This window comes from Dipodomys merriami, unplaced genomic scaffold, assembly GCF_024711535.1.
Source record: "Dipodomys merriami isolate MVZ:Mamm:240054 unplaced genomic scaffold, mDipMer1.0.p SCAF_5, whole genome shotgun sequence".
Taxonomy (NCBI): domain Eukaryota; kingdom Metazoa; phylum Chordata; class Mammalia; order Rodentia; family Heteromyidae; genus Dipodomys; species Dipodomys merriami.
The window spans coordinates 35,614,464-35,637,779 of NW_027206068.1; the positions used below are offsets into that span (position 1 = coordinate 35,614,464).

Consider the following 23,316-nt stretch of genomic DNA (forward strand, 5'->3'; position numbering starts at 1 on the left):
GGGTGACATGGCTGTGCATTATTCTGCCTGCAAAGACAGGGAGTAAGAAGTATCATAGAAGCAATAAGGTAGTAAAACCCTCCTAGTCCAGACTGGCATACCTGCCATTCAGACATGGGTACCTCATTATCCCAAAGGTGCAGAAAAGCTTGAAGGAGTTTAGTGTCATGACAGAAAAATGGCTGAGCAGCCTACTGATGGCAAAGCATTTATCTATGAACAAGCCAAAAACATATGCACTCTGAAAAAAAGAGCTGGTATCAAGAGGAAACGTTCACAGAGAATTACTGCAATAAAGCAGAAAAGAAGGCAACCTTAAAAATAGAAAAGAACTTAAAAAGGCAAATGATAAATCTCTACTCCTGATATGGATAAAGGTATTGTCCTATGAAAGAAGCAATGCCAACTTGATAGTTTGAGGAAAATTCAAGTAGCATGACCAACCTGATAGTTACTTCAATTCTGCAAGTCAATGAAATCAACAAATTAATACATGGAATACTAAAATACTATTAATAATTCAAAGTCAATTTTCTAAAGCAAACTTTTTGTTTTATCATCAACATTTTTTGTTATGAAACAGTGCTCATTAATTGATGACCAAATGTTGAATTAATACAACAGTTTCCAGAAGGAAATTTTAAAAATGAAGAAATACACTCATAATATGGTCCCCAGTGATTCCTTATGTGGGTTTGTAATATGATATTTTAAAATATTACTATGTAAATAAGTCACATACATAATGAGGTACGTGGGTAGATATAAAACCTTGAAATCATATATGTGTGGGAAGAAGACCTCTGCTCAGAGAAGGAAGTAAAGCACTTCATACACAATAAGACATGCTACAGCATGTACACATGGGCTTATATATGTGATCAGTATGAGTCACTCTATAATATCCAACCTATCTCAGGAAGAAACTGAACTACCTACGCTGATATTGTTCTTGGATTATGACATGTCTATTTTGCATGACATGTCATAATCCAAGAACAATATCAGCAATGTCATGCAAAATAGACATGTCATCCACTCTTCTGATCACCACATATAGAAGTATCTAGAAATGTTCCTTCGTGAAAACCTGAAGTTCACTTTCCATCAGTTTATACAATACAGAGGAACATACAATAGAAAATTCTAGAAACACTCTAGAAAACTTCATTTTTCTTCAGTTCAAACTATTACTTGATTAACAAACTTTTATCTCTGGCTTTTGAGTTAGTACAAAAGTCATCTGTATCTGCAGTGTACCTCTTTCAAATATGTGAGCTGACTCATTTATTTTATTTTATTTTATTTTTATTTTTGCCAGTCATGGAGATTGAACTCAGTGTTTGGATGCTGTCCCTGGCCTGTTTTGCTCAAGGCCAGTTCTCTACCATTTTGAGTCCCATCTCCACTTCCAGTCTTTGAGTGGTTCATTGGAGATAAGAGTCTCACAAGGTCTTCTGTGCCTGGGCTGGCTTTGAGATTCAATCTTCAAATCTCAGCCTCATAAGCAGGTAACCAGCATTACAAGTATAAACCACCAGCACCCAATTTTCTGTCTCATTTAAACCTCACTTTTTAACTTCCTTTCTCTTACTTTCCTTGACGAGTAATGAAGCTGAGAAAATCAGATGAGCTACTGGGAAGCCAAAATAGACAAAAAAGTATCCACAATGCCCAAAACCTGTCTCTTCTGACTGCAAGACCTTCTGTTGCACAGTCTTTGCTCTGTACTCTATTCCACATAGCACACACAAACTTTATGTTCACAATATTATGGTTTTGGTGCAAACCACACACATACTGTGAGTTTCTTGATAATCATAAAAACATATAGAAGAAGGAAAGAAGCAGATGAAGTGTATCAGGTAAAAATAATAACAGTTGCTTCAGTTTTCAAGATACGTTTGTACAGGATGACTTTTTGTTTTCAGAGAGACACATCATGGTTTACTAAAAGACAACTTGGGCCACAATGGAAAAAGAAAATGGAAGGTTCCGATGGATTTGTCACTCAGAATAATAGGATCTCTGAAGGTACCCCTGGGTGGAGCTGCAAAGGAAAGGAAAAATTCAATGGATAAGTGTTTGAGGAGGGTGAGGAAAACTACAGGAAGAATAGGAGAAAGAGTGGAAGTTCTGTTGAGTTCCTAGGTACAAACAACAACAAAACAAGCATACATGCAAATAGATGCTGGTCAATGTCTTCCTGAATGCATGCGCCAAGGAAGAATCTGCAGGACAGAAGTTTCCAGTAGCTGAAAGGAAATACTCAGCAGAAGCACTATCTTGGAACTGGCTGAAAGGAAAATTGCATTTCAAATGTTCTGTCTCCTTGGAAGACAGGAGTGAAAGGATGAGTCAGAAAATAAATATCAGAGAGCAGAGTTTTGGAGACCAAGGACATCCACAATCCTGAGCCAATGACAAGGGGAGACAAGGACACAGCCTGCATGGCAAAGCACGGGGAGAAAGAGGAACATGTACTCTAAGGTATTAATTTCTTCCCTTCCATTTTGAAGAGAAGAGAAAAATGAAATGGAAAATTATAACTATAAAAGGAAAATAGGGAAATCTAAACTATGGATGGTAAAAAAGAGAAAGAAAATACAAACTAAAGGAAAAGCAGAGTAGCCTTTAAAAGCTTCTCCAAGAAAGGTATTCAAATGATTGGCAACAATGAGAGCTTAAGTTCTAGAGTCAGATGGCCTGAGTCTACACTCCATTTTCTTGCTTATTATTGCTTATTATTATCTTTAAGTAGTTGCGCAAAGTGTTTACAATTCCCTAAGTACAATGCTTTTTGGACAATGTCACTCTTTCTTTTGTTCACTCCTATTGCATTTATCACAGCTGGTTAGGACAATATGTACAGATCCTTTCATCTCTCTATGCCTGTTTCTTCAACTTTGAACAGTAGAAAATAGTATCACTCAACATGAAAACTTCCATAAAGCAATGAACAGCATGCTTGCCAGAGAGTGAACAATGAATTGTATATAATACATATATATACACACATACATGTATATATATATATTTCCAAAGTCATGAGAATATTTAAAATAGCTCAAAGATCAAATAAGAATTTTGAAAAAAAATGGCTAGAAAAATGATACGACAGGAAATTATTTTAAGTTAGGTGTCCAAAAGAAAGGATGAAAGAAAAGTGAAAAAGAAATAGGTTGCTTAAAACTGTGTTTTTAACAAGTGATGAATAAAATGAGTGATGTTACTTAAGATGTATCTAATCCAAGGCAATTTTCTATGAAAATGTAAATTCATGGAAAATGGGCAAAGAAATTCTTATTCCTGAAAGACCCAATTCAGAAATCCATCTTCAATCATTCAGAGACTCCCTTCTTCTCATTCCCAGAATTGCCTTCAACCAGCCAAGTGTTTCAGTCCTGATTCAAATAAATAACTGAGCAATTTATGTCTGAATGCCCTTTCAAACTCAAAAAGTAATTCCTTCAAATCTTCCAAATATAAACTCAATTGAGAAAAATCACCAGCTCCTGTTCTAAGAAGATTTAAACTTCCTCTAACACTTATAAATATTTATTTTGTAACTGGAACAATCAACAATAATAGTAAAATAGACAATGCATTTGTATGCTTGCTGAAAGGTAAATGTGACAGATCTCATATCATGCTAACAAGGGCAGAAGCCCCTTTAAGTCTTAATTTATTTGTGATGCTTAGAAAAGTTAAGCTCCTTCATGGAATCTTCCATATACTCTCACAGTCATCGGTGATAGATCATGGATTTCATTGAGAGTCTTTCTGAGCAAAAATCTGTTCTCATAATAATGTTAAAGTCTTTATAGAGTAATAACGTGAACTGGACCTTTATACCCTTTCACTATATGATGACCCATTACCCTGAATTTAAATAAGTTATTTAAATTACTTATTTGGTGCTGTGGGGGACGGGGGGGGGGGCGGATCTTAAGGGGAAACAAAGGAGGAGGCAACAATGCTTGATAAGAAATGTACTCATTACCTTGCTCATGTAATTGTAACCCCCTCTGTATGGTATTTTCACAAAAAAAAATTAAAAAAATATTTTTCAATCAATCTAAACTCTTGTGGAACTTGGGCAGCCCATTTTTCTTTTGAATGGGCAAGAAGAAATATGAGATTTGGGGACTACATTTTTTTAAACATTACTGGAGGCTAGGTAAGGGCTTTGTCATAAGAGCTACACACAGTCTCTGGACCACCTACATTTTTAAAAAAATGGCGTTTTTTTTTCTTTTGGAAAACAAAATGAAGTTCTTTTCATTCTCAGTTCTCATGGTCTGAGCATTTTCCCAAGCTGCCTTTGATTTTCATGTCTAAAGACACATAGATTAAAAACACACACACACACACACAACACTGTCTCTAAACTCAAGCCAGTTATTGTGTCTAGTGCTTAAGTGAAAAAAATGGTTTAATGTAACACAGAAGGAAAACTTTCAGCATTGTACTTTATTGAGAGACTGTCAGTCCCTAATATGGCATATAAATTCTGCCTAAGACACATTATTATCTTTTTCAAAATAATTTAAGCAGTATAAAACTGTAACTTTAAATACAATTTGTGTAAGAATCAATTCCATTGTATTTGCAGCTGGCAAATAATAACTAGACTTTGTGTGTGTGCGTGTGTGTGAGTGCATGCATGTGCATGTGTGCGTGTGCACTACTCCTGGAGCTTGAATTCAGGGCCTGGGACATATCACTGAGCTATTTTCTTCAAGGTTAGTGCTGTACAATTTGAGCCACAGCTCCACTTCCAGTTTTTTTTTGGTTCTTTTCCTTTCCTTTCCTTCCTTCCTTCCTTCCTTCCTTCCTTCCTTCCTTCCTTCCTTCCTTCCTTCCTGCCTGCCTGCCTGCCTGCCTGCCTGCCTGCCTGCCTTCCTGCCTTCCTGCCTTCCTTCCTGCCTGCCTGCCTGCTTTTCTTTCTTTCTCTCCTTTCTTTCTTTCTTTCTCTCCTTTCTTTCTTTCTTTCTTTCTTTCTTTCTTTCTTTCTTTCTTTCTTTCTTTCTTTCTTTCTTTCTTTCTTTTCTTTCTTTCTTTCTTTCTTTCTTTCTTTCTTCCTTCCTTCCTTCCTTCCTTTCTTTCTTTTTGATGGTTAATTGGAGATAAGAATCCCATGGACTTTTCTACTTTTGAACCATGATCCTCATATTTCAGCCTCCTAAGTAGCTAGAATTATAGGTATGAGTCTACCCAGCAAACAGTAGACTTTTACTCAAAGATCTATTGCAGTAGAGAAAAATGTATATACTGATCCAAAACTTAGGCCAATAGTAAATGTTATATAAGAGATCAGAAATATGAATGGAATAATAAGCTTTCTTACTGAGATGAGAGGGGAGTGTATTAAAATTAATATAAGGTCATAGTATGTCATTTAATCTGGAGTCTCAGAATCCATAAAGTTTAAAGAGACACATAGATATGGCACTAGAAGAAAATGATGTAATAGTTTCATGTGGCTTAGATAAGCATGGATAAACTGCAAAGCTTGATTGTGACAAGGCAAGGTGTTCATATTGGGTTTTGCCATTACTCATGGTAGGAAGCAAATGGTAAGGACATTGGTCAAAACAACACAGTGAATTTATTAGGAATGACCTAAACAGGAACAAGTCCTACCTCTTCCACAGTAATTGTGTAGAAATCACCTACAATATTTCTGTGTATGTGCATTTTATATATGGATCATATGTATGTACATGCATGTATACGTGTATATGCACATATCTGTATATGTACACATATATGTATAAATATATGTATATATAGAAATATATACACATATGTGTCTTTATGAATATAAGTACATATACAATGTACACACCATTTTTTATGGGTCATGGGGCTTCAACTCTGGGTCTGGGCGCTGTCCCTCAGCTCTTCAGCTCAAGGCTAGTGCTTTACCACTTGAGCTACAGGACCACTCCAGTTTTCTGGTGGTTTATTGGAGATAAGTGTTTCACAGATTTTCCTGCCCAGGCTAGCTTTGAACCTCGATCAGATCTCAGCCTCCTGAGTAGGTAGGATTACAGGCATTAGCCACCATGACCATCTTTATACTAATTTTTACAAATGCCATGATTTTTTTTTTTTTGCCAGTCCTGGGGCTTGAACTCAAGGCACTGTCCCTGAGCTTTTTTTTTTTTCCCTGAGCTTTTTGATCAAAGCTAGAACCCTACCACTTGAGCCACAGTACCACTTCTGGCTTTTTTCTGTGTCTTCGGTGCTGGGGAATCGAACCCAAAGCTTCATACATGTTAGGCAAGCACTCCACCGCTGAGCCACATTCCCACCCCCCACGATATATATTTCTTTCAAACCACTTCAATTCAAAGAAAGACATCAACAATTCCTGACCCCTTCAGTATAAAGTGGAAGCAAATGTATTGTGAAAAAACTCTCCTTTTATGGAAAGAATATGTGGTAGAGAACAAAAAGTCATATCCTAAACACTGGAAACTTTTTGTAAAAACAAGATCTGTACAGTTATTTGGCAAAAGGCATTCTTAAAGAAAGCAAAAAGGAAAAGATAGAGCAAAGGAGCAGCCAAAGTTGTTCATAAAATATAAAGGAAACATGGTCCTCCTAACATAAAATAATATAAATACATGCTGAGTATATACTCAACAGAGTATGGCACCATGAAGATGGTTAATTATATGAGCCTATTTAACAACCATAGCCCTCTAAATTTACTTAGCATGAAGCGGCTTTCACTTTCATTTAATGCTGTAAGCTTTCATATGCCTGTACATATATGCATATTCACATACATATGGGTATGCACACAATATTTCAGCAGTAAGTTTTTTAGTTTGTCTAGCCAGAGACACACAGTTTTCTGTATGCCTTTCATCTTGTCAAGTTTTCTTAACCAAGGCAAAAGTTTCTGCTATTCAATATGATAAAATAATTAGGGTTCATACTAAAACATGAACATGTGACAGATGGCTATTAAAATAGTTTAGGACAAAAATTATGAAAGGCTGAATCATCACAGTGTTGACAGTAATAATGTAAACATAGGAAATTTTAAGAAAAGGTGCTGAACTAACAAGTAGAGGGCAAAAAGAAAATGTCAATAATCATACCTAACATTTATATAAGGTTACTAAGGACTAGACATTATTCTAATCACAAGCATATATGATCCACACACTTGCTGAGTAATTATGTATTGTTTCTATTATTTACTTATGTTAAAACTGAGGCATAGAGAGATATAGTCACGGCTACACAACGGTGACACATCCCCAAAAGAAGCTCAGTTTCATTTGGCCTAGAACATCTGGTCTATGTTGCACTTGAGAGTACAATATGATAATTACAATTTAAATTGCTGTATGCATAATTGTTTCCTAAGAAACTTAAAACAGAGAGGTTACCAAGGTCAATAAAGGAAAAACTAAAATAATAGTCCAGTTTTTATCATGGACTCTGGTCAAGGCACCATTGTCTAAAAGATGATGTTCATATTGTAGATGCCAACTTAATTGATGTTGTTTCAAATTAAGCTGTAATTATGCCCAAGAACATAAATAAATTTTCTTTACAGAAATATCCTTGGTAAAGGTAGCTGGTGAGCTAGCAGGCCTCATTAAACGCAAGTGAACTGGAACTCACCTGTGATCATAAAGCCAGACAAAGATTATACAGCACTACACAGGAAGCCACATCAACTATGAAGATGAAGAGATGAGAACTTATAATAGTCTGGAAAATGTGCTTGAAATACCGGATCCAGAGACCTGAGTTGTATAATGAAGTGGGGCCAAAAATCTATAGAAATGTGAAAAATGGCTGAAAGTGAAGATTTTCTAATGGAGACACAAAACATTTCACAGGAATGAAGAAAGAAAATGAGAGAAAAAAAGAATTGTAGATTAGGTTATACATTTTTTACCTTGTATGATGTAATTTCCTGTATTGTTATAGACAAATTTCTTTACATGTTTTTAAAAGTATTATTTCCTTTATGTATCATTTGATATAACAGAAATGCTCTCAATAACTGTGTTAAGCACTCAAGTTCTACCTGTATAGACACAAAGTCCTCCATGCATGTGTAGGTGAGGAAAAAAATATATATATATATGTAAATATATATATATATATCTGTGTGTGTATGCACATGTGAAGAAGTATTGTGTTTTTCAATTAAGTGACAAGCTTAAAAAATAAGTGTAAAATTTGGGAGATATTATTCCAGGAAGGATGGAATTTCCCTCTAAAGGAAAATATCCACAACTGAAAATGTAATGCAATAAATAAATACAAGATTTCAAAATAAGACTGCACATCTGCTTCCTGGTAGAATTATGACATTGGAAATGTTTCTTTCGTTTCTATTTTTAAGGATGACCACATCAAGAAAGAATGATATTGTATAAAATGTTATCATTATTTTATTCACACCCAGATGAGAGATTGAAAATGGCAACATTGTGAGCAAGTCTTCACCTCTCACAGACAAAGAGCTATAAAGAAAAGGCTAGTAGGTAATTCTATGTTGTGAAAAGTAGTTTTGACTAAGCTATTGCTTTTGAAGTCTGTAGTGTAATTAAATAATTTGACATTGTATACTGTTTTATCATAGTCTAATGGCAGAAGTAAATTAATCAACCCATATTTCCTCTTTATTTAAATCAACATCTAATTGACACAGGCTTATTTCTTTGATACATATAGTTTATATATTAGTTAATATTTTTGGTGACTGGGGGAGGCAATCAGATTGCTCATCTCAACCAAATGTATTTTCTTCTACCTGTCACTTAAGAAAAAGTATAAAAACAATACTTAGTAGTATACACTACTAAAATTCATCAGTACTTAGGTATGATTTACTGCCAATGAGTTCATGTCTGCAAACAAATACCTCTGGTTTCAGTTTCTTGAATGGAGAAGGTTCTGGTTCTTTAAGATAAATAGGTAACAATGATTTGAATCAGAGAATACTCACAGAAGACAAAGAAAACTAAGACAGAATTTCAACAAATAAATATACTAAAAATTCCTAGTTGTTTGGAAGAAATTTATTTGATATCCCATTAGTAAGAACTTGACTAAGGACATATCATGGATATTCCTCCCTTAGAAAAGCACACAACACTTACTTTCTGAGTTTCTAACATGCATTTATTATTACCATAATGTTAATGGCAATGTTAAGATAGACATGATTCTAAAAAGTTCATATTATAATGGAGGACACAGATTAGTAAGCAGTAAATCCCAATGTATGAAGTTTACAATTAGAAGAGTATTTAGACTATGAGTTACTGTTATGTAGTGCAATTACAAAATCTATATTACATGATTTTTGCCTCTGTATTTCTTTTTTTAATTTTTTTAATTTTATTTTATTTGTGAACATACTGTACAGAGGTGTTACAATTACATGGGCAGGATAATGCTTACATTTCTTACCAAGCATTGCAGCCTCCTCCTTTGGTTTACTCTTCACATCCCTTCCCAGCCTCCCCCCTCCCCCCAATCCCAATCCTTCTCCTTCCCCCCCTCCCCCCTTGCCTCTGTATTTCTATTCTTAATGAACTTGTCAAAATAATCACTTAATGAATTAAAAATATTTCTAACTTATAAATGTCTATCATATGATGTGTGAAAACTATAATATAAACTGAATCCTGAATATGTAATCATGTATATCCTATCAACAAGTAAGTAAATAGAAAATTGTATACTGGTAATATATCCTATGCATTTAAAAGCATGAACCCATTATTTATTCACTAACTTATTCACATAAGTCAAAATATCTAGGAAAAGACATTAAAGGCGAAATGTAGCAGTGTTGGTAATCAGAGCTGAACAGAATTTGTAAGTATGACTATTAGTTAACCCTTTCCTGGTTTGAAGTGTCAACAGTTCTAATATAGTATGCCAATTTTTCTTTTTTTAATATTTTTATTGTAAAAGATAGTGTACAGAAGGGTTACAATTATATGAGTAAGGTGATAAGTACATTTCCTATCAAGCATTGTTACCCCCTTTGTTTTTCCCCTACTATCCCTTCCCTCCCCACTTCCCCAACTCCTCCCCTCTCCCCCAGTTGTAAAATTCTTTTCAACAGTGTCTTGTACATCTCATTGTTACAATGGGTCAACCTGTATCCTTGTTTCAGCATTTTGTTATTTCCCTTCCCCTCCCCAAATCAGAAAAAAAAATGTATGTTCAAGAAGTAGGGCATCTTTCTTTTGTTTTCTTTTTTTTAAACCCTAAAGTAGTTGACGTTAGTAGGAAGCAGCAGTTTGGCCTTTATAGGGGCGAAGAGATTCAGCTCTCTGAGTCCTCATTCGAGTCACTCTGAGTACACTAAAGCCAGTGTCTTATGGATATGGATCATGAATTGCACAAGCCTGGGGCTATTCCGCTTTGAACCCACAGCACTGCTCTTAAAATAGAGAGGTTTCCCTTTCATGTGTAAGGAAGGAAAGAAGGGAGAGGGGGCAGGAAGGAAGCATGGAGGGTGGTGAAAGGAAAGGGGGAAAGAGTTCACATCAACCCATCCTGTATCCTTTCTGTAAAAGAAAAACCTGAACTAGACATCCTCTCAGGTTGCTTTTCTCTTAAATCTGACATGAATGTGTGAGACAAGCTGATCGAAGTTGTATATTATTATTATTACTATCTTCATATTTAGATAAAGTTCCCAATAGTTATCCTGAGATTGACAGTTTTGTCTACATTCCAATTATTTCCAAGGCCTGAATTGAAACAAACAAATAAAAACCTCTAGTACCAGTTCTGTTAAACCAGTTTCAAAGAATTTCAGGAGGCACTCCTAAGCTGTGCATGAGATATGCATTACTGAACTATAGACTATGAAAATGAACTTTAGGAATACGTTTTTCTGGACATGAACAGGTTTTTCTACAACTTACAGTGCATTTTTTGCCCTTAGCATTCTTTAGAATGTTAGTCAAAAGCAAAAATGAGCTATTTATAAGAGGCTCAACAGATTACTTAGAAAAAATGTAGCTTAATTTGTTTATTGGTATAAAGGCAAGAAAGTTTATCCTAAGAATAGCATATTTAAAAATTTAAAACAATACTGTCTTTGACTAAAAAAGGGATAATAACTTTACTACTTCCTGGTTCTTGCTAACCAAAATTGAAAGAGAAGTCATTATTCATTTAAACAAAGCAGTATTTTGCTAATGCTACATATGATTCAAGATTTTAGTTTCTGCTTTTATTTAGTTTGTATTTCTTATTTATAATTACAAATTAATAAATCATTGCTATAGTAGGAGTCAAAGAAAGTGAATGTGAGTTATGGAGATGAGTATGGAGATGAAAATAGATATTCATTAACATGCTAAATTGTCCATATCATAGAACTTGAACTTAGAGAATGATATAGGAGAAGGTTATATGTGTGGTAATAAAAATAATCACAGGATAGATATGTTTTGGATTGCTATCCTGATGGAGAAGATTATATTTGAATGGGCTTTTGAAAAGCAGAATAGAATATGAACAATGATAGACTCAAAATATTATTAGGGGAGCAATGTAAATATCTACTATTCTATGCCACAAACAATATATTATAAGAAGTGTCACTGGCTTTAGTTCCTGGCTCCATGAATGTTTCTGTTTGCAAAAAAAAATCTCCATTCTTAGTTTTAAAGTATTCTCTAGTGATCTGCAAAATAATGATCTTCTTTAACTGGAAAAAATTCATATGGAATTGTGTGTTGTTATGGGATCAAATTTGACTTCAGACCTCATATGTATGTGGGAAGATACGACCAATTTCCATTGTAAACTTTAGAAACAATACTCAGCCATTTCAGAAAATCTAAGCTTGAAAGTTAAGGCATCCAGGTTCTGAGGAGTATATATTATATATTATATTATTTGTATTATTTACCTATTCTTCTGTGTTTTTGTTGTAAGACTGCCATGTGACATTTCATTATATGAGTATACCAAAACTTGATAAAGTTAAGTGAGTTCAGATTTTCTCAACTTACAAACTTATCATAAAATAACTAGTAGAACTATAGCTATGGTCCCCAAGAGTGCTTATCTTCCACCAAAGTCAACACTTTGTCTGAAATCATAAACATGGCCGGACCATGGACCTGAGCTCTTGCTATTTGAAGATCAGTTAATGGACTCAAGGGTTCACCTAAAAGAGCCACAAACTAAAGGAGAGAGCATTAAAGGCTTATATGTATTTCTCATTTAAGTAAGAACTGAATGTTATTGGATCAGTAATGAAATCGTATAGATAGAAAAGGATCAGAAACCTGAGCAAAGAGTACTCAGAAAGAGAGAGGGAGGGAAGGAGAGAGAGAGAGACAGAGACAGAGAGACAGAGAGAGAAAGAGAGAAAGAGAGAAAGAGAGAGAGAGAGAGAGAGCACACAAACAGGATGGAACTAGAGAAGAAATAGAGATGACCCTATAAAGGAATTCCAATTCTAGAGGCTCCAATTCTGGAGCCGTCTTTACTACCTGTCTTATTCTTAGACTATAGATAATAGAAACATTACCGCATAAATCTTCTCACAGTGGCCCAGAACTACCCAGAAAACAGAAAACTCACAGACTAGTCTTGCAGGTCCCTCAGTAACAATAAAGAGCTCCCTCTACAAAATCTTTAAAAATACTATAATTTATCTTACTCACTAGAATTCCCATGGAGGAACGAGCTAGCATGTTCCCAAATAGACGTAACTAAAGAAGTAAATTCAAAAATCAGTATGAATAAATGAATAACTTTATTTTTAAATGCAAGAATTGTATGCAACAAAAACTCAAACTAAATTTACCACTTTGGTCTTTAAAATTGTGTCCTTCTTTTAATTTGATTGAAGAAAATTTTCTCTTTAAAATTTTGGGGGATGGGAGTAGTGGCTTATGGCATGCAATCCAAACTACTTTGGAGTTAAAGATGGGAGTTGGATAGAAGGATAGGAGTTTGAGGTCAGCCTAGACAAATATTACTGAGTCTCTATCTCTAAAATAAGTTGGGTGTGGTAGTGCATGCCTGTGGTCATGTGTACTCACTCAAAGGGTGAAGTTAGGAAGATCTCAGTCTGAGGCCAGCCTGGGTACATTAGTGAGACTTTATATGAATAACTCTCTCTCATTTATCTTATTTCTAAGATATTTTACTTTGTGAGATAGGATTCTTACTAAAAGGCACATTGATAAACAGTTATAAGCAAAAGTGATCATTGAAAGACTAGACTAGCTTGAAGCTGAGTGCACAGTGGCTAACACCTGTAATCTTAGCTATTCCATAGGCAAGGATTAGGATGCTTTCAGTTCACAAGATAAACAGTTCTTAAGACTCCATCTCCACCAAGAAAAGATGGGCCAGGTGACATTCTAGCTCTGTGGAACGAGTAAATAAGAGGGTGAAAGTCCAGGTCCACCAAGACAAAAAGTGAGACCCTACTGGAAATATAATGAAATCATAAAAAGGACTGGACCTAAGTGCTAGGTCCTGAATTTAAACTCTAAGGGGAAAAAAAGACCAGACTTGTTTGAAACACTATCGAGAAAAATATTTAAAAAGTGTTTTCCCATAAAATGTAGAATTTTATTCAGTTTCATTTCCACTTCTCAGAAGCTAATGACCTTTAAGTTCAAATTCTGGAAAATATTATTAATATACTTGCTGCTTTTGTTGCGTCGTATTCAAGAGAACTGCCAAGTGGATGAAGTACCATGGGACAGACCTTTGCTAGTTGTCCTTGCAGATGAAGAAGTTTCACATTTGTGGGTTTTCTCGAGCCTTGCATATTCCTTCCTCAACAAGCTCCTTTAGGCAATTAGATTCCCTCGGGGCCCCACTAAGATTTCTTGCTAGATTCCTGATCCCAAAGAATAGGAAGTATGGATCTAGTGCTCTCTGCCAGTCCACACAGCTTCAGTATGACAAGTTCAGCACTGGTGCATGGTCTAGAATAGTTGTACTCTATGGACATAAGACAGTGTTATGTAGAGTGTTTCTGGGCTGATGTCCAGATCTTCCAGTGAATGGGCAGTGAATTAGATCATTTTGTTTCCCTTCCCTGTCTTATAAAAGAGACAAAAATAGACTATTTGGAAATGGCAGAACAACAAGAACATTGAAAGAAAGGTCTTAAGAGTAATACCTGGTTAGAAATTGTCTAGGGACAAGGCGGTGATCACAGAGTGGAGTGAGCTATGTATTATATTAGGCAGAGAGAGAAAGAGATAGAGAGACAGAGACAGAAAGAGAGAAAGAGGGAGGGAGAAAGGGAGGAAGTCGAACAAACCTGTATGTTTAATTGAGATGGAGCACTGAAACAAAGAATCATGCAGTACTTCATATCCAGTAGTGGAGAAAGCAGCTAGCTGTACAATGCTGGGAACTAAGGCTGAGAATCCAGTTCAGAAGTCTAAGGATTTCATCACTGGTGTTCAGTGTCTACAACTGACTTCTACAATGAATACAGAGATGTCTCCCTCAATTACTACTTCACACACCATGCTCTGTAGCAACATGCTCCACAATTATATCTCTTAAAACAAGACCCTTCTGAGGGGGAAAAGGAGACATGGTAATAATCCATCTTAAAAGGCTATTCCATTATCTCACTATATACTTGAACTAGGCCATCAAAGGACTGTTCTTTGAATGAAGCAGATAAAAACAAGACAATGGAACAATGGGCAGATGGATTGGGAATCTGACAAACATGGGCAGTACATAGCAAAGTAAGGCAAATCAAAAGCAAAGCACAGCTACTGTAATAAGCCATACAGTTTGGCCATTCACTCCTCACAGTAACTCTGTGAGACTGATGCTTCCATGACATATCTGTCTCTTGAAATGTAGACAGGTGAGTAATCTTTCTGAATCACAGTTAAGAGATGGCAGAGCTAGGATCTGAACCCAGGGCAAGGCCCATAGACTTAATCACTATACCACATTCTTTCTCACACTGTAAAGCCCCAGTTCAAAAATTACAGTAATCAAAGGTTCAAAAAAGTTCAGTTATCTAGATGAGTAACTGTCTCTGTAAGTAATATGTTAAGCAATCAGGACTTACCTAAGGGGATCAGCTAGAGCTTATGGTGATGTGGTGAAGTAACTGGGACCGAAGAGATACCAGAGTGGGGAGAATACTCAGGGAACAGTTTTCACAAAGACAAAAGACAAAGATAAGAGAGAAGATGACATAATTAAAGATTAGGCTACCAAAAGAAAATAACAGCCTTATGAATAGGAACTTTGATTTGTTGGATTTGATCCAATAGGGACATTGCATTGACCCATGGTAATAATAAATTCTTCTGCTCTTACCTACTCAGCATCGCAGCCACTTCTATGTTTTACCAGTGATAATTATAAACGCATAGCACATGAACAACATTGATTCAATAAGTACATCTTTGATAATGAAAATATAAACAGGGCATTCAACATAGGAGAGCTTTGAAAATAATAGAAATGTATAGAAACTATGTGGTGAAATAAATGATGATGCAAATTAAATTTTGTGAATTCCATATTGAAATAGTTATGACAGGAGAAAAGAGTGGATCCTGAATAGATTAATTTAGGTGTAAGTGTCAGAGGTCTATCATGTACAACCTTTGGTAGTGTGCTAATGGATTTTGGAGGATATTGAGATGACACCCATTTGGTCCTTGCTTGCAAAACTTAGTCCTTAGCTGGGCACCAGTGGTTCATACCTGTAATGCTAGCTACTCAAGAAGCTAAGATCTGAGGATTGCAGTTCAAAGCCAGCCCAGGTAGGAAAGTCTGTTAGATTCTTATCTCCAATAAACCACTCCGAAAACCAGAAGTAGTGCTGTGGCTCAAAGTTTTAGAGTACTAGCCTTGAGGTGAAGAGCTGAGGGACAGCACCCAGGCCCAGAGTTCAAGCCCCAGCACTGACAAAAATAAAGTAATACTATTACTACTACTACTACTACTACTACTACTACTAATAATAATAATAATAATAATAATAATCTTTGTCCTATTGTAATGAAAGAAGTAGGTATAATAGTAATTGGAATACTGGAAAAATTCTTCAGCATAAGGTGAGTAAGGTTTAGATTTAAGAAATTGTTTTCCAAGAAAGATTTACTGGGTATACATTGGAGTGGTTAAAGATGCGAGGTAGGAGGGCTTTGGCTGAGGCTGAGAGAGATGCTGGCAGTAAAAGACATGAAACTAGTCCAAGTGAAAGGAGTAATCATCACAGCTAAAGCCTCATGTGGGAAGAGTAGAGCAGTTGTAGGCCCACATGCTTGGCTTATGTGGCTGACATTGCTTTGTTTTGTTTATTGACCTAGGAAATTTACAAGACATTTTGTTTTTGCTCTTCCAAATATAATCTTCTTAAAGCACATAGACACACACACACATACACACACACACACACACATACACATACACACACACTTCTAAACTGGTTGTCTATAATAATAACAAAAGGAGCACTCTAAAGTTTTCATTCCTGATTATTGAAAATAACAAGGCTACAGTTATACAAAAAGATGATTTCTGGCTGTCCTAGATTTGATAGGTATTTCACTATTAAATGCTAGGAGAAAGAAGTTGTTGATGTAATTGTTATTTTTAATAATCTTGTAGTGAAAGTGCACAGGATATGAAATGAATGTTCATTGTACTCCAATAACTCTTGAAATGTGAATTAAATTTCCATTTCCTGTAATATGAAAAGGCATAAGTGATAAATACACAACAAAAGAAGGCTTTTCCACAGTCTACATCTAGATATTAGGGGTAAGGTGGGATAGGCAATTCTGAAATATGTTAGCTCAAGCCTTCTGAAGGTTTATTGAGTACACATGTGTAAGCACAGCATTTCTTCTCTATGCAAGTTATTCCTGCCAAAAACTTGCCCTTTTTAAAACCTGAACAATGAATGCTTTTTGCCAAACCTCATCACTGTGAAGTCTAAGACAACAATCCTCACAGATCTGCAAAATGTGAATCTCGCCAAAGTAATGGACTGTTATTTGCTCATCCATATATCTAGTATAAAAGCTTTTGGACAGTAAATTTACAGGTGGTAAAAAAAATCTTAACTTAAAAAAGTCTACATAAGAGTTTCCTGATATTATAAACTTCCCTTTTTAAAACTACAGGTCATTTACATGCCTTATTCATGCAAACAATCTGCATACAAAATAATGTGATTATGTTTATTAGTGATCAACCTTTCTGGAAAAAGTACATAAAATATTATTGCATTAAGAAATGGTAATGTAGAAATGTGAAACAGTGATACAGAAGTAAATATGGCCAAAAGAGAGAACTCTGAATTGGAAAATACCTCAAGGATCTAATTAACGAGCACACAATTTCATTAACATTTTACTAGTTTATATAGAAAAACTAAGCTCAAAACTGATAAGATCTGAGATTATTATTTTCATTTATGAGAATACTTTAAATAGTAATTTGACTATAGTAAAATATATTGACAGTTGATTAAACAAAAAAAGAAAGACAAGTTGGTAGGTACCAAATCAAAATAGTCCCTATTTCTTCTGCAAATTCAATGAGCACTTAAAAGGTTTCCCTTATAACATGCAATGATACTTTTTAAGGAATTTTAAAATTTCTTCTCTGCAGCTATAATCCTAGCTGTTCAGGAAGCCAAGAGCTGAGAATCTCAGTTCAAAGCTAGCCCAGGTAGGAAAGACCTGTATAACCCTTATCTCCAATTTACTAAGAAAGAAGCCATAAGTGGAGTTGTGGCTCAAGGGGAAGAGCATAAGTTCTTGAGCAAAAAAAGCTCAGGAACAGCAGCCCTGAGCTCAAACCCCAACTGCCCAACTGACACACCCCAATACAAAATATTCTCCCATGCAATAAAAACCTCAAATGTAATATTCTAAGAGAATCCATAGTATATATCAGTTATTTTCATATCACCAAAAGTGGAAGCCTTTAAATATCAAGGTCTGGGACTAGCACATATTAATGAGATATGTTTTATACTATGACTCATGCAACCTAAAGACAGAAGAAGAAAAAGCTTAGAATGTTTAAATTTTCAACAACTGTCACAAAATACTCGTTAAATAGAAACTTCAGTTACCACAAAGTCCAGAGTCAGGTTATTATATAATAACTATAAATACAAGGTAGTAATGAAGAGGGAGACATCGCATATACAAAGGCTTAGATAGAAGGCTAGAATTTGTCTCCTCTATGACTCTAGGTTTATGGAATGCTAAACGAATTCTAGATATTACTGGTTTATTTATTTAAACAATATTGATTTGAATTATTGTCTACAAAACAACAGATTCAAGATCATTGGGTTTACATATTATTTTTCTGAGATTTTAGAACTGAATGTTCCCTTTTATAGTTTATTTTAATAAGCAAGAATAGTTATAGATCCAGTTTGAAAACTTTTTTCTGTTCTTGCTATCAACACTTACAACTATAGACAGCACTCAAGTAAAGTCATACATTTCAATCCTCCATGTCATAGTCCTAGCGAGTTAAAAAGAAATAGAAATGTGCAATAAATGGTAAGAAGTGATTATAATCAACAACAAGAATGTAAAAAAATCATATTTTCGAATTTAGATGATTATCTTGAAAGTACAGATTAAGATATAAACACCAGGAGGGACTATGGTTGAGGTTTCCTGAAGAAATGACCTTGGCAATACCAGGTTTGGATCTGGAGAGTTGTATAATAAACCAGATTTATTACCTATGGTCACTTCTTTGCATGTGCTGGTACTTGAGCCTGAACTCAGTACCTTATATTCTCACCTACATTTTTGATCAAGGCTGGAGCTCTACCAATTGAACCACATCTCTACTTCCAGTATTTAACTGTATAGTTAGAGATAAAAGTATCTCAAATTTGTCTGCCTAGGCAGGCTTCAAATCAGAATCCTAAGATCTCAACCTCCTAAACAGCCAGGATTACAGATGTGAGCCAATAGTGCCCAACCTACAGTCTGTTATTAATGTCATTAGTACAATCTATTGCACAACTGTAACTGTATATTTTACCTCTCTAAAACTATGACATGGATGATTGAAACTTACTATTTTACTTGACTGCTCTATATTTCTGCATGTGTTTATAGGAAGAACTGTAAGAACCGTTCAAAATGGATCTAGAAATACTCATGATTACTAAAATTAAGTCTCAATTAACAAAGATACTTCCCAAAGAACGTGTGGTGTCAAAGCATTAAACTTTCCAGACAGAAAAACAAAGTTCAAAGTTCAAATTTATTTTTCCCAAAATAATGAAGCTGGACTACTCAATCTCAAAATATACCATCAGTCATTAAAGTGGTACCAGTTAGACTATTTTTCTCTTAGATCAAGAAGTTGATATTCCATATACATAATAAAAATTGTACAGACTTAGACAAATAACTCTACTCAAACAGGAAACAAAACACCAGACCACAGGAATGCTTTTTGTCATTCTCTTCTAGAAGACATCTTTGAGACAGATGCCAGCCTGTGAAAACCTTTTTGATAATTAATGAATATCCATTAATGGAGGCACAATACAGGGAATAAAAACTGGGCATCATAAAATGCCATGCATTATTTTGACCCCAACTGCAAATAAAGTAATTTGTAGCTCTAGAAAAGAAGAGGTGAGAGTAGCTCAGCTCAGTAACTTTAATTCAGACAGAATTTAATCTGTCACCATGCTAGAAAGAGTATTTGTGTTCCTTTTTCCTTGTAATTGTTTATATCCTTGCTTTTCTCACCAAAAAATGACTCCATTCTCCCCTTATGAGTCCTATCCACACAAACATAAGTTTTTCTTTGATCATCTTTTCCCTGCAAAATACAAAGCAAGTTCATAAGACTTACCTGTGAAGGCAACTTTCTGGAAAGTGAGGCCTGAACTCTAGGCCTGGGTACTGTCCCTGAGCTCTTCAGCTCAAGGTTAGCTCTCTACCACTTAAGCCACAGCACCACCTTCAGCCTTTTTTTTTTCTGCTTATGTGGTGCTGAGGAATTGAACCCAGGGCCTCATGCATGCTAGGCAAGCACTCTACCACTGAGCCACCTTCCCAGCCCCATCTTTTCTTTTACCCTTTGTACTCATGCAGATTTTAGTTTCCTGATAGTTTCAAAACATTTTGTCTTGCCAGACATGTGTGTCCCTTAGCCTTCTCCTTCACAGCCAGTCCCCAAGAAGATAACCAAACTCAGATACTCAAAGTTGTATACCTTTTCCTAATAGCCAAGAGACTATTACAGTAGTAAACAAATGGTGACAGAATATGAAGTCGATGTTTTGATATGAACAGTAATTAGACTCAACACAATCACTGATTGCTGTTAGATAAATTATATTTTTTCTTCTTGTTTTTTTACAAACATTTTTAAGCAAGCAATAATTCCTACAAATTCCAATCATATCTCTATAAAATTATGTTAATACATACACATTCTGGTTCTACTGATTCTGTTCTGTACTGATGTTCTGTACTGATCTTAAATTTCTTGGGTGTCCTTCACATATAAACGAGTCCATACACAGAAACAGTATGAGGACTGACCTCAGAAAGGGCTTCTCTTTAAGGGAGGATAGAAAGTTTCCTGAACCCCTATCCACTAATTAGTTACTATCTCAGCTATGACTCCTAAAAGCTTGCATTTGGTCACAAAAAATACCATATGCATTATTTTCATCTCTAACATGAAAATAACTAGTCCATTTCCCTATCAAGACATATTGATAGAGAAACGGATTCTAATGATATTAATTATAACGATATTAACATTAATGGCTTTAATATGGTGTGATAATTCTGATTTAAATGAACACTTTAATAATTATGTTAAAAGAATAAAAGCCAAAATGAACACTAATTTCTCACTGCTTCTCTGCTTTATTTATCAAGAAGGGATTACCATTTACACAATATTGTTAGAATATTAATTGTGATGTACAGACAATGGAGAAACAATGGGAATTTGATAGCCATCTTGCCCTTCTCCAGAATTTTTCCATTTCATAAGTGGGTAAATTCCATTTGAAATGTTGTCAGTCCAAATCAGTATCATTTGTCTCTCAACTACCTCGTGGTCCTATTCTTATCTGCCATCATCTTCCTGTATTTCCTGCCTTTCCATTTCCAGCAGCCAAGCTCCCTTCCCATCTTCTTGACCTGGGCTGTCACTTTGCAGCTTGCTGGTGATAGCTATACTCCCCCAACTCTAGCTTCTGGGACTTCAAGACTGCAGGGGGTTAAAACAACTGCTGGGTGTGACTGGCTAATCGCTCCCAACCCAGATTCTTCCTGCCCATCCTTCCTGTGGCCTGGCCTCACAGTTGAGAGAGAGAAGGGAAGGCATTATTAGAGTGATGACATGGACCTCTCTTTTTTATTTTATTTTATTTCTGGTGCTAGAACCAAGAAACTGGAAGCTCACAGCCCAGGACCCTGCGGTTGCCATGGTTACTTGAGATCAGCAGCTCCTCCCAGGTTATATACAACCCCCCCCCACACACACACACCCTTCACTTGAGCACCCACGCAGGAAGAACCTTTCTCCAGCAAAACCTGATCCACCTTCTTCACCCCAGCCGGTGCTTTTTTGGCTGAGACAAATCGTGAAGGCAGAGGCTTGCGAGGAGGAGGGGGGAAGATGAGTCCATCTAGGGACTTTGCATCTTCTTGGCGGTTCAGTTAAGTGGAGAAAAGTTCGCGCTCGGGACTCTATGGTGTCAGTGAGGCGGACCCCGGGGGTAAGCAGCTCCAGCTGCTGGCGCGCGCGTCCCGTCCAATCCCCACATTCCAGACGACCCAGCCAGAGCGCGACGTCTCCTCCTCCTGTCAAGTCAGACTTCTGGCGCGCTGCAGCGCCGGCAAAGCCACTCAGCCCACGAGGCTGAGCACGAGTCAACAGAGAAGGAGAGGCTCGGGGCGGAACCCAGCCGGTGCCGCGGCCAGGGAAATCACCTAACGCACGACCCCTCCGGGGGGCTGCGTGTGTGGATGGAAGCCCGAGCTCACCCTAGGACTGCAGTCCTCCAGAATCAATCCAAGCAGGATTCGGGCCCAGGGAGGAGAGCGTTCCCTAGCTTTTTGCTCTGTTTCACAGCCAGACAACTTTACGCCTGTTTGTTTTTTGTTTTGTTTTGGTTTGGTTTGGGTTTTTTTTTTTTTTTACAACTTTCCCCTTTAGATCAAGAAGGAACCATCAGATCCAGAGTCACATTGACTCTGCAAGAAAATACCACAACAAAACACAACCACCTCGCATTCCTCTTCCCTCCTCCCACCCCTCCTCACCCCCCAGCTCCAAGGGGAAAGGATCGAGCTAGGGTATAGTTGTCCCTTGGCTGAATCGCCCCCCGGCGCTCCCCGCCCGCCCGGGTGTCGGCCGGGTGAACCTGCGCGTCCGAAGGCAGCTAGGCGCGTTCCTAAACGCCTCTTCTGCCTGCGCCTGGGCGGGCGCGGTGGGGGTGGGGGGAACCAGGGCGTCTAGGGAGAGAGCAAAAGTTCCCGGGCGCGCCCCGGGAGGAAAAGTTTGTGCAGCGTTGGCAGGCGCCGGCTCTGGATGTTACTTTCCAGCCGCCGCCAGGCTGCGGCACGCGGGCCACTGCATCCCGGGGGCCGCGCCGTGGCGGGAGCCACGAGTGTCCGGCGGCGCTCGGTTCCCCCACGCACCGATCTCCCAGCGCGTCCTGCGGTGCGCCCCATCCCCGTCCGCGCTCGCGCGCCTTCTTAAACTCGGGACGGGTCCTTGTCTCCCGGAGACTTCACTTGGAAAACCACCCTCACTCGCCAATGCGGTCATCCCCTGTGTCTCCAAAACACCCTCCCACCGGAATTAGCAGGTGACCCGAGACCAGACTCACCTGGCGTGTGCTCTGCGCTCCGTCTTCTCTCTTTCCGGGATGCGGTGTGAGCGAGAGGAACGGGGCTGCCGGGGACGGGGGTGGGCGATCCCTGACCCGGGGGCACCCGACGCGATTTTGCAGTGAGCCGCAGAGCCCTGGCGGAGCCGGGGAGCCGCCGGGCGGCCCTCCCTGGCAGAGCGCGGAGGCCGCGGCCGCAGAGTCCGGGCGGGAAGGCAGGGGGCGCTCCGGACCCCTGAGCGCCGGGGCTGGGGCGCGCGGGCGGGGAGCGAGCGAGGCACCAGCTGGAGCCTTGGCGGGGCGCGGGTGGGTGCGGAAAGGCAGCGCCGCGAGCAGGAAGGCGGCTTTTTAAGTTTGTGGTGTAACCGCAGCAGCTGTTCGGGGAGAGACTCAGTCCTTCTAAAAAGGGGGATGCTCAAAGCGCC

The 23,316-nt window shown here is 37.6% G+C and overlaps 1 protein-coding gene across 2 annotated transcripts in view; it reads right to left on the reverse strand.

The window, feature by feature from the left end:
• The window catches only part of Sema3d (semaphorin 3D), a 173,014-nt gene extending 150,027 nt beyond the window's left edge, over positions 1-22,987 (reverse strand). For both annotated transcript variants that reach the window (XM_069996375.1, XM_069996374.1), the window contains exon 1: positions 22,892-22,987. The gene's annotated coding sequence lies outside the window, so the exon portion shown is untranslated. The remainder of the gene's footprint in view (positions 1-22,891) is intronic.
• Positions 22,988-23,316: the final 329 nt, after the last annotated feature.